Here is a 6,000-nt window from a genome sequence, read left to right on the forward strand (position 1 = left end):
AATATTAAAGATGTTTACTAGGTTGTCTGATGCCATTCATCTCTATTTATATTTACTAATCTGTGGTTAATACTGTATTCAGAAACGTATTAACAGTGGCACTGTTTTAAAAATTTTTTTTCCTTAAAAAATTTTTTTTAAGTTTATTTATTTATTTTTGAGAGAGAGAGACAGAGTGAGCAGGAAGGGTCAGAGAGAGAGGGGGAGAGAGAGAATCCGAAGCAGGCTCTGCACTGTCAGCACAGAGCCCAAGGTGGGGCTCGAATTCACAAACCGTGAGATCATCACCTGAGCCGAAACCAAGAGTTGGATGCTTAACTGACTGAGCCACCCAGGCGCCCCTAAAAATCTTTTTTAAAAAACTCCCGAAACACAAGTTACTAATATAAAATCCAGGAGGGAACTTTTTAAAAGAAACATCTTTTGAATACAACAAATTATATTTGGCAAAAATGTATGTTTGTTACTACAAATGCAACCATCAAAGATGAGATAGAAAAATGTTTCTGATATATTAGTAAAAAGTAGATAAGTGTATGCATGATTCGAATTCATTTTTTATTAGAAAAATAACGAATGAAGGAACCACAAAGATCTATAGCAAAATGTTCTAACAGGATTATTATCACTGATACAAGATGAAGGATACTTTTATTTTAATTTTTACTTATTTATATTTCAAAACTCTCCTCCAGTGAACAGATACTAATTTTCATAGAAAAGAACAGTGGGAATCTTTTGTAAACTCCCACAAATCACCAGTTCAAAAGTTCATCATAAGTGACCGTTTGTTTTCTCTCCTTTCTCCCGTATTTTTTTAAAAAATTTAAAATTTTTACGTAGTTTTGAGAAAGAGAGTACAAGCAGTGGAGGGGCAGAGAAAGGGAGACACAGAATTGGAAGCAGGCTCCAGGATCTGAGCTGCCAGCACAGAGCCCAATGCAGGGCTGGAACTCACGATCCATGAGATCATGGACCTGAGCCGACGTCTGATGCTCGCTCAACCTGCTGAGCCACCCAGACGCCCCTCCCTGTATTCTCTGAGCTCTAGATTTGTTTGTGTTTCCTAAAAATGCATATCAGCTCCCTAATTAAATGTAAACCTTGAATTTCTCCGGTTTATTTAAACTTGAGCGTGCGGGCAAGTGAAAACCAGTCCCGGGGCTCAGCGCATCATGGCAGAAAGATGCCACTCGGCAGGTGCGTGGTTCCGGACTCCCCAGGACTCTTGCTTCTGCAGGGTGACTTGTATCTAGCATTTCACCGGCACAGGAGATCGCTTAGAAAAAGCAGTAGATAAATAACAAGTCAAGAAGGTAAATGACATAGTCATGAATGCAGGACTTGAATTCCATAATCATGTTTCAGGTGGACTCTCCCTGAAACATTCTCTCATAATCGTGCTGCATTTGGTTTAAAGAAACCCTGCGGTACTCCTGATATTCCTATTCACTGCAGCGATATGCAGTAGGCTTCAAACGTGGGTAAATACTAAGGTCTGGCGAGTGGATAAAATAAATTTAAGACAGGCTATTTTGTAACTGAGAATCAATACACATTATAATCTTATTCTATAGGCTTGAATGAATCATGCCGTCAACATTTTAATCTCAGAGGCTACTCAAAGATGGCTAAAAGCTGCTTATTAAGTGCTAACGAGCTGGATTAAAACAAATGTTTATCATATGTGGCATTATAAATCTATTCACACCTCCGACAACTGCAGAGTAGTTAGACCACACCTTGCCTGCAGAGAGCAGCACGTGCAAAACTTGCAGCTGGAAAAAATACGGACAGAATCTTAGAACCAGCTTTGTAAAGGGGATCATGAGATCACGACCTGAGCCGAAATCAAGAGTCAGACGCTTAACCAACTGAGCCACCCAGACGCCCCCCATTGTACTTTTGATCCGTATTTCCCCGATGATGAGTGACGTTGAGCATCTTTTCATGTGTCTGTTGGCCATCTGTGTGTCTTCTTTGGAAGAACGTCTATTCGTGTTCTGCTCATTTTTTAATTGGATTATTTGTTTTTCTGAGTGTTGAATTTTACAAGTTCTTTATGCATTTTGGAGACTAACCCTTTATCGGAATACGTCACTTGCCGATATCTTCTCCCATTCCGTCGGGTGTCTTTTAGTTTTGCTGATTGTTTCCCTCTCTGTGCAGGAGCTTTTAATTCTGATGCAGTCTCAATAGTTTATTTTCATTTTTGTTTCCTTTGCCTCAGGAGACGTATCTAGAAAAAGTTGCTACCGCCAATGGCAGAGGAATGACTGCCTGTGCTTTCTTCGAGGACTTTTATGGTTTCGGGTCTCACAGTTAGGTCTTTAATCCATTTTGAGCTCAAGAAACTGTTGAATAAGGAAATGCAGCACTGGAAATTATTTTTGAAAAGACCCAACGTCCCAGCCAGCCTTGAGGCCACGGGCGAACAAGTACATGTGTACCATCCAGAATATCTTTGTGTGTGTGTGTGTGTGTGTGTGTGTGTGTGTGTGTGTGTGTGTGTGTGTGTGTTTACATCTTTCCCACTGCTCCGCTGCAAAGGACTTATTTATTTATTTATTTTTACTGAGTGTGCAGCAAGCCTGTTCAGATGAAGAGGAGAAGTATACCTGGGATGAAGGAAACCACTTCCTTTTCCATTGCATAAACCACAACAAACAAACCACCAAATCCTCGAGCAGGTTACCGCACTTCTAGAAGAGACCCCGGAAGATAGTAAGTGCTCAGTAAACATTGTTGTGGATTTGGACAGCTTGATTTTTGATCTGTCTTCCCAAACGCCTAGCACATTCCCCCATCCTTCTCGCTCTCCCTCAGAAGTGCTGACCCTGGACAGAGGAATGAAGGTCCGGGGTGGGGGGTGCGGGGTCGGGGCTGGGATGGGGCAGGCGGTGGCCGTGGAGCCGTGGAGTAGCTGTTACCTGCTCAGTCAGTGGCCACAGCCAAGAGGAAGGACGCAGATTCTAACAACAGATCCCGAGCCACATTCGTGACCCGGGCGAATGGTGCCTCGACGGTGGGGTTGGCCCCTCACGGCTCTGCCCTCACGTTCGATTTCCCTACATGCCTCTCCTCAGTGTGCGCCTCCCTTCCCTTTGCCCTGTTCAGAACAAACGTGAGAAGTCATTATCTTGACAGCGTGGCTAAAAGAATGGAAGCCACTTCCAGTGATGAAGCATTTAATGTTTTAATTACTGATAATTATGATGCTGCCTAGGAACGTGGATGATGGCATTATTTAAACGTAGGAGACAAGTTTAAATTATGCTAATGTGTTTCAGCTTGCCTATGATTTGTGGGTTGTTTTTTTTTTTTTTTGACAGAGTATAAAGACTCAGTCAGATACTGACTTGGGTGAGTTGCTGGGTGGTTTCTCTGCGTGACAGCAATGACATTCTTGAGCTGAAGGCAGGCAGGTGCCGTGAGGAGCCACCAGCCACGCAGAAGGTGGCCTCCGAAAGGTCAACTCCAGGCTTCAGCAAACCTGACGCTGTTCTGAGTTCGAAGTTTCCGAACTGGGCAAAAACTTTCCCTGTTAATCTCAGACCTCCAAACTTCGAACTTCTGCTTTAAAGGATACGTACGCATTCCAGTATGTTCAGACTCACTCACGGCGATCCTTTTAACTGCTGCACAAATTTTTGTTTCATTCCGTTGCTTAGTTTAAAAGTCCCACGGGATTTGAATTCGGAAATGCCTAAGTTCAGTCTGTGGTTCTACTACGTCAATGTCTGAGATCCTCAGAAAGTTACTTGCTCTCTTGGTCACTTCAAAAAGGCTGAGTCTTTCCCCAGGGGGTCACGAACTTAAATTTGGTAAAAGATGAAACAGAAAACAAACGAAAGAATCATTTGCAACGAAAAAACTGCATCTCAAAATATCAGATGATACGACCAAATGAAGTTTTGATTGGGATACTACTATATATTTAAGAAGCTTTGCTTTGGGCAAAGATTATGTAACTGTTATATAATTCACATGCACAACCATTAAAAACACTCTTTGCAAACAGCCTATGTTTACCCCATCATAATTCTCATCCAGATCCTCCAACGGCTTATTTATCTCAATTACGATTCCTGACCTACCGTGAACCACTCGATCTGAATCTTCATCTCAGAGCAAAGAATGTAGCCTTCTTTGTATTTGCGAGTACCAGCCTGGTTCACAAACCTTTGTTAACATGTCAACATCACGAAGTGGCTGATGGGATTTGGGTATTTCTCGTAAGACGATCTGTGGCAGCATCGATCGTGGTGTTTTTCAGGGCAACCTACTGTCTTCCTTCTTGCAAAAAAAAATTTTTTTATTTCATTTTCACCCACCGCATTTTTTGCACACTGCTGCATATAGTCAGAAGGTGATCGTTCTATCGAAAGTACTGGTCCTAAATCTCTTGAGTCACAGAGGTGCTCCCTGCCTTTAGGCAGACAATGCCTTCAATTAGCCTTTTTTCTGCGGACGCGCTCAGAACAGCGAACTCTCTGGGCTGGTCTGTCAGTCTCCCGGAAGTGAGAGAGCCACGGGCAGGGAGACTGGGGCCCTTCACGTTTTTATGCTTCAACTTTTTCACTTGTTACAAAGGAAAAGTTACCCCCCTCCCCCACACCAGCTGTCAGTTGCTCACGTAACTGCCAGCAGGCATGTGGCTGTGTACCCGGATTCCGTGTGCTAGTAATGTGCACGTTTCTGGACAAACTGAAACCTCTCTTTTAAAAATGTTTATTTCTGAGAGAGAGAGGGAGGGAGAGAATCCCAAGAAGCAGGCTCTGCACTGTCAGCTCAGAGCCCCATGTGGGGCTCGATCCCAGGAACGGTGAGGTCATGACCTGAGCTGAAATCAAGAGTTGGATGCTTCACCGACTGAGCCCGCAGGCACCCCTGAAACCACTTTTTATCATGGCTCAAATCTGGGCAACTTGCCCTGAGTCCTATGAGCCGGGCCCAGACCACTGCAGGGGACTCACTGCTCTCCCTGCACCTGCCCTACGGACCCTTCACCCCGCCCACCCGTGACACGGCCAACTCCTCGCCCTGACTCAGAGCCTTTGCATTTGCTGTTCCTTCTTCCTGGAATGCTGTGCCTCCAGATGGTCACATGACTTGTGCAGTCACTTCATTCAGATCTCTGTCCAAATGTCATCCCTGGAGAGAGGCCCTGTCTCCTATCCAAAACACTGTACACGAACGACCCCACCACACATGCCCACCTCGTCCCTCACTGGCCCTCATGCTTGCATTTTGTTTTCTTTTTCTTTCTTTTTTTTTTTCATGATACCCATGAACATTGACACTACATTCCAGTTACTTGTTCCGTGTTTTACCGCTCGGCCCCATGCCGTGAGCTCTGGAGAACAGGGGCTCTGTCTCATTCATTTACGGCTGCATCCCAGGGCCCGCAGTCAAATGTGTTCCCAGAGCAGGGCTCAGGGCCTACGCATCTGTGACGCAGAGGATGAAATCAGACAGACCCTTCCCCTCAAGTTGCTTATGGTTCAGGAAATGAGACAGGCCAGCGCGTGAGAAAAGTATTCCTGACAGCAGATCTGCAGTGAAGACCGAGAGAACCCGTATCCGTGAGCTATGCTCTGTGCTCTGAGCCCCCGGTCAAGCTGGTCACTTCCACGGGGTTCCTAAGTTTGGGTCCTTCTGGGTTCACGCCCACGGCGAGGACAGGGCATTCGGTGGCTGACTTAGGGCAGATCTGCTTTCCTGCCATCACGTCACACGTGGTAGCAGGGCCACATTCAAAGGTACCATGTGACCCACTGGCCACGGCCACTATAGGGGGAAGAGGAAGAACCCACAGTGCCCACGTCCTGGGTGCCAGGCGGGTGTCAAACTCCTCCTTGCTCACCTGACTTAAATCCTAGGTTCAGGGGCGCCTGGGTGGCTAAGTCGGTTAAGTGTCCGACTTTAGCTCAGGTCATGATCTCACGGTTCATGAGTTCGAGCCCCGCATCGGGCTCTGTGCTGACAGCTGGGAGCCTG

At 45.4% G+C, this 6,000-nt stretch overlaps 1 long non-coding RNA gene across 1 annotated transcript; it reads right to left on the reverse strand.

The window, feature by feature from the left end:
• Positions 1-3,180: 3,180 nt before the first annotated feature.
• LOC122238458 lies at positions 3,181-4,670 on the reverse strand. The gene is made up of 2 exons (XR_006217390.1): positions 4,098-4,670; positions 3,181-3,814 (listed from the first exon to the last, which is right to left on the reverse strand). It is a non-coding gene; the product is annotated as an uncharacterized LOC122238458 (long non-coding RNA).
• Positions 4,671-6,000: the final 1,330 nt, after the last annotated feature.

This window comes from Panthera tigris, chromosome B2 (genome assembly GCF_018350195.1).
Source record: "Panthera tigris isolate Pti1 chromosome B2, P.tigris_Pti1_mat1.1, whole genome shotgun sequence".
Classification (NCBI taxonomy): Eukaryota; Metazoa; Chordata; class Mammalia; order Carnivora; family Felidae; genus Panthera; species Panthera tigris.